Raw genomic sequence first — 6,780 nt, 5'->3', positions numbered from 1 at the left:
TTTACTTTTATACATGCTCTTCTCCCCTTGGGCACCCATTCTATTACCACGGCTCCTTTACATATGCATTTTTATTTATAGCTTGCACATGAGGGAGACTCTCATTTTTTTATAAAGGGTTAAAATACACTTTATTTCTTGTGTACTTTGTTCTTGATTTTTTAAAACTTTTCATGCGCTTCTTGGTCTTCTTTCTCTAACATGCTATCTTTTTATGCTCCTCCTTAAGCCTTCTTTGCGCCTTCTGTCATTTTGTGCCTTGTGTTATTTCGAGAGGTATTTTATACTATTAATTTGAGGTTAAAAAGAGCTTATAAATCCATTTCCAGTCCTTGATTAATACAATGTCTTGACACATAGTCATTTTGCCTGTTTATTTGGAAGTCTCTTAGGGGGCCATCATCCCATACAACACTTTCTGTAACCTGCACACATATGTGAGATAATCTAAATCCTCATAACCTACTAGTTTCTCCAAATATACCTCTTTTTGTAATTCTCCATGCAAGAAGGCATTCTTGACATCCATTTGCTACAAATTCCAACCTTTGGTTGTTGCTAGCAATCACACATCTAACTATTATCATCTTAGTGCTAAATGTCTCTCCATTATCTATGCCATATGTTTGAGGATGGCCTTTTGCATAGCCAGACTAAACTTATACCTACTAAACAGAACCATCTACATTATGCTTGATTTTGTGAATTCACTTATAGCTAATAGCTTTATTGCTTTTAGGCAATGGTATCAAATCCCAAGTATTATTGGCTTCTAATGCTATCATCTCCTCATCCCAATGAGCATGACCAATAACATTCTCAACAAAAGTATTTTATTGTTGTAGATACATTGATTAATGGTGGTTAGTGAATATAATGATGGATGTAACAATGAAGGATCTAGGCCTACAAGGCATGTAGCCTACACATTGGCTTATCAGATTGGTAGACCAAAGTAGAATTAAGCCTTTGGACATTCTCCCATATGTGAAAACAACTCTTGCGGGATGAGACTATTGGTTGACCTATTTAGTGGTGAGCCCAAATTCTTATGGGACCTCATATTCTCTACTACTAGGGGAAGACTGCCACTTTTTGAAGCAAGAGCATGAATGGATTGGTTTAAGGGGACCCTAACCCTAGGTAGAGGACTGTCCACTAAAATCATTAGAGAGGCCCCTTGATTTGGTCTCAAGTACTTAACTTTCAAGCCTTTTCTATTTTAACTATAGCCTTGAAAGTTTTGAAGTGCTCAAATACCCCACCATTATGCAAGGACAAGGGAACCTTTCCAATGTTGAAATTAGAGGCAAGGCATTGTATTTTTCCATATTATTCATAAAGCGGTGCCTAAATACACTCCCATTTTCAAAACCACTCAATGATAGGGGTCTCTAATCACTCACATATTTAACATGTTCTTGATAAGCTCCATCAAAATATAATATATAAACCAAGGCTTCATTGATGTAATATGCCATAATGATCAACCTACTCATACTTATAATAATCAAAGCTAGCCTAGAAAGGGGGCATAAAACATGCACATTCTCTCCTTTCTTAGTAAACTCAATGCAAATGCTAGTAAGAACCTAATGATAATGGTGCCAATGGACTCAAATGTCCCACATGGAAGATCTGTCTTGTGACTCAGTAATGTGATAACCCTTACTTCATCAAACAACTTTGCCTTAGTGGTAATGCTGCTCTAAATATGGCTACTCAAGATAAGAAATAAATTTTCCAATCCAATATTCTTAGTACCCTCTATAAGTTTGAGATAATCTTAGAATACCTACAAATTAGGCACCAAGTTTGATGCTAAACCCTACACATAATAGGGCTTTAGCTTATTGAAGTTTGCTTTACTTCTGAAATCTATCACTTGAAAACTACTAAAAATATTGTAGAGCCATCCTTTCCTATACAAACAATCTTGTAAGGGCCAGTCCACTTGGATTCTAGAGGAATAGCTCACAATGTGCATCATAATATAGGACCAATTGACCCTTGGAAAATTTATACTTCTTAGTAGAAATGTTGTGAAGTGCTTTCATCTACTTCTTTTGTACCTCTTGATATAACAAGGCTTGCATTTTGATCTCATCAAGATATGTAATGGAAGTGAACCTTTCTTGCATTGCTTCCTCATCATCAAAAGAATGATTTAGAATAAACCTTACTATAGGTAGCTCAATCTCTAAAGGCAAAACACATTCTTCTCCATATACTAATGGAAAGGGGTGTGGCATGTAGCTCTTTTAAGTGTCGTGTTATAAGTCCAAACTGCCACATACAACTTTTTATCCCAATCACGCTTACCCTCAGATATAGTCTTGGATAAAATCCCAGTGTGTGCTTATTGGTGCTCTCTACTTGCCCATTCACTAAGGATTATAAGGTAGTTTTATTGTGTTTAATATTTAGAGATTCTATCAAAGCCTCAATAGATTTATTCAAACAATGTGTCCCACAATCAAACACAAGATTTTTAGGTGGACCGAAATGGCACACAATCTACTCCAAAATGAAATTAGTTGTCTCCTTGGCATTATGCTTCATCATAGCACAAGCTTTAGATCACTTCATAAAGTAGTTTGTCACCACAATGATATAATGCTTTCACGTGGTAAATGAAAGATGCACAAGTCTAACAAAATCAATGCCCCAATTTTCAAAGAGTAAGGTCATTAGAATGGGGTTCAACAGCCTCTTACAAATTTTTCTAGCATCATGTCTTTAACACATACCACATCGCTTAACATATTCAAATGCATCCTCGAAAACCTTTGGTCACTGATATCCAACATGTAAAGCCTTTTGGTGGGTGATAATTCATCCAACAAAATGGCCTCCACATGTTGAGTCATGCCATTACTCTAAAATGAATGATACCCCATTAGACACCATGCAATGACAATACACCTCATCCACTCCTCTTCTGTACAATACACTAACTATAATGGAAAATTGAAGGTGCTTTGTTGCTTAACCTTCCTCTTCTTAGATTTAGAAAGACCTTCCAATGGATTGCCTATGAATAGATAATGTGTAATAGATGCATACCATGATAGAATTGATGCTATATCAATCTTCCATAACTCTTTGTAATCATTGATGTTAGTCCACTCTTCCTTAAGCTCACTAAAATGCACTAAAAATTCAATAATTCCTTGCATGCAATATTGATAGATTACTCTAAATCTCATAGTTAAACTCCTGTAAAGATATTAACCACTTGGCTGTAACGTGCCCACCCCTCAATTTGCGGGACACATCTTACCAACCCATCGAGAGATCAATCTAGAAGACGATGCCCGGCAGTCCCAAGGAGTGACACAGGGTTTGCCAACTAGGGTCTCTCGATTCTGCCTCGCAACGGAACTTATCTGGCCATTCCCATTAGGATCAACCTGAAGTCCGGGTTCCTAGCAGTCAAGTCTTCCTAACAGCCTTCTAGTGTCGGTCGACAGCCGCTCCACTTTGCGTAGATATAACTGGACCAAAGCAGGCTCATACTGCACTTGGTTCAAAGAGAATGCGAAATGGGAGGGATGCATTTCTCGACCTCTCTACCCATAGGGCATAGTCCCATTCCGGTCCCCTAAAACGATATGAATCAGGGCTCTAACCAAAGTTGTCTAAGGTCATCGTCCGACCTTCCCTAACATTCCTCGTTAACATTTCCCTTTGAGGAAAGCTCTCGACTAACCGAGACCACCCTTCTGTAGGATAGACCCATTGGTCACATCCACCACGCTTCCCTCAAGGGTTGTTTTAATTATCTAATTACCTACCACGTTATGCTTGACACATAATAGCAGCTTCCTTAATTAACCCGTTAGTCACAAGTTCCTTTACGTAATTTAGGCCATAGACATGAAGACAGGTTAAAACAAGATCAAACACTTCCTTAACTTATCTTCGGATTAATGTGTGTCTCCTGCCCATACAGGAGAATTAAGTGCTCCTTTCTGCCTCCGCAAAAAAATCATTCCATCTTCCGGCAATAAAATACGAAGGTTTATCCTTCCAAGATTTCGCCTTGTAACTTGTATCAAGGCCTCGAGATCCCATCCCAAGTCACATAGAATGCTTGTGTAGGGCCCGGAGGCATTGGGATTTATGGCTAGAGCCCCCCCACTGGCACCCAAGCATCCTCCAAGTGTAGGAGGACGCTTGTGTAGGGCCCGGAGGCATTGGGATTTATGGCCAGAGCCCCCCCAAGTGATTTCCATGGAGAATGCTTGTGTAGGGAGCGAAGGCATTGGGATTTACGGCCAGAGCCCCCACTGGCACCCAAGCGTCCTCCTAAGCCAAGTGATTTCCACGGAGAGACCTCTTGCGACAGGTTCGGTCCACATTCCCGATGTGGATTCACAACCCCCTTGGTTAGGGTAGCTAGCGCCATCCTTCCTTAATTATTCCTTTAGAAAATCAACCACAGCTGAAGCAACCAGCATAGTAACAATTTCTAGGGAAAACATCCCTTTCATTTCCAATCAAGAAAATATCATTTTCTACATCAAGCAATCACTTTGCTTATAAACCGCTTGTCCTTAGTAGGATCTCCTCTTACCAAGGCAACCAGCCAATTCACTTAGAAATATTCTTTTCAAAACAACCAAGCATAATCCTTGATCAACATTCCATTTAGAGTCAGCTTACTAGCCTAGCTTAAACTAGGAGGATGCTCACTTCTAATAATCTGAGACAAGATCATTAAAACAACTCACAAGCACGTGTGTTTAATCACTCAACTTCTTTCGAATCTCTCTTCCCCTTGGGTTTTATCCTAGGGTTCCAAGTTGGGAATCCTCGATTTCTTGCATGTCTTTTAACATACTTGGTAATCTTTAAAACACATTAAATATATTGCAAGACTTGTCATACATTCTTTCCATCCTCTCTTAGTGCGATGCTATGCAGAATTTTGCCAACAAACTCATCTCTCGTGCACAAGGATCATTTAATAAACTGACACAATCTATGAAGCTTCACTCCCTTCACATTTAGTCGATGATTTTTTAATCCTAATATGCATGTATTTTTGTGGCTTAAGTACATGAAAGCCTAAATTTCCATGCGTCTGTGCATTTTCATGCTAAAATGGGGAGCTATCATTTCATGTGTCTATTGTAATCATGGTCATGAATCCATGAATCCTAGATAACCGTTCATGTACTAGATTGGGTGAAAGCCTATTATTTTATGTGAAATATTGTAGAAACCCTATCATTTCATGTGTGTAAACGTGGGCTTGATTCATGTGTGCTGTGTTGGTCATTCCACTCGTCCCTCCAGCATTACCGATGGCTTGGATGCCTAGGTTTCTTGCAACTTTCTTCTTGGGAGCCATTCTCATCGCGGGGATTGGGCACTCTGGACCTTGTCGGGTTTCGGGCTGACAAGTTCGGAAGAAGGACCGCTGGATTGGGTCCTTTTCCAAGAGAGGGTTTGGGCATGGCTCCTTGCAGTTATCGACTCTCACTTCTTTCTTTCTCCCCCCTCTCTTCTTCTTCTTTTCATTTAATCTCCTACTCTCTCATTCTCTCTCCTTCTCTTCTTTCACCACTTATTCTCCTACTTTCTCTCTCTCTCTCTCTCTCCCTCCCTTCATCTCCTCTTACTAACTCTTCTCCTTCTTCTTCTTCTTCTTCTCCTACTCCTCTTCTCTCCCTCTTCTCTCTCTTCCCTCTTCTTCCCCTTCCTCTTCTTCTCCTTCCCTCTTCCCTCTCTTCTCCCCCTCTTCTTTCTTTCCTCCCTCTTCTCTTCCCCTTCTTTTCTTCTCCTTCCCTTCTTTTCTCCCTCTTCTCTCTCTCCCTTCTTCTTCCCCTTCTCTCCTTCTCCTTCTCTCCCTCTTCTTCCCTTCTCTTCCTTCTCTTCTCCTCCTCTTCTCTCTCTTCTCTCTCTCCCTTCTTCTTCCCCTTCTCTCCTTCTCCTTCTCTCCCTCTTCTTCCCTTCTCTTCCTTCTCTTCTCCTCCTCTTCTCCCTCTTCTCCTTTCCTTCTTTCCCTCTTCCTTCTTCTCCTTCTCCTCTCCTTCCCTTCTTTTCTCCCTCTTCTCTCTCTTCTCTCTCTCCCTTCTTCTTCCCCTTCTCTCCTTCTCCTTCTCTCCCTCTTCTTCCCTTCTCTTCCTTCTCTTCTCCTCCTCTTTCCTCTCTTCTCTCTCACCCTTCTTCTTCCCCTTCTCTCCTTCTCCTTCTCTCCCTCTTCTTCCCTTCTCTTCCTTCTCTTCTCCTCCTCTCCTCTCTCTTCTCTCTCTCCCTTCCTCTTCCCTTCTCTTCCTTCTCTTCTCCTCCTCTTCTCCCTCTTCTCCTTCCCTCTTCTCTCCCTCTTCCCACTAATCACAAGCGCAGCTTGCTAGCAGAAAAAGGAGGTAGTTTTGATTCCAGGAGGAGGATGGCTATCGTTCGGCTAGGGCTAGCGTGTAGGTCTGGGAGCTAGGGGGGGACTTCGGCAGCAATGGGGGGGGACTCCGATAACGAGGAGGAGGGTGGCCGTTGCCTCAGGATGAGGGAGGGAAAATTGCAGCATGTGCCTTCCCAAACAATGGAGGGGGGGCATTGCTTGAACGTCGCCACCTAGGCAGCATGCCCCTCCCCTTCCTCCACATCACTCCTCTCCCTCTCTCCCCTACATACTATCGAGCGAGGGGAAAAGGAAAAATTTTTATTTAAAAAATTTTAGAAAAGGGGGGGGGGGTGAGTTCCTATGGGGGAGGGCACGGGGTCAAGAGGGGGAAAGAAATGTCACATCCTCTCCCCCTTAGAGGAATCGAG

This window comes from Lygodium microphyllum, chromosome 9, assembly GCF_053477565.2.
Source record: "Lygodium microphyllum isolate KBCC chromosome 9, Lygodium_microphyllum_v1.1.10, whole genome shotgun sequence".
Taxonomy (NCBI): domain Eukaryota; kingdom Viridiplantae; phylum Streptophyta; class Polypodiopsida; order Schizaeales; family Lygodiaceae; genus Lygodium; species Lygodium microphyllum.
The sequence above is the reverse complement of the archived record's forward strand: the minus strand, read 5'-3'. Positions refer to the sequence as shown.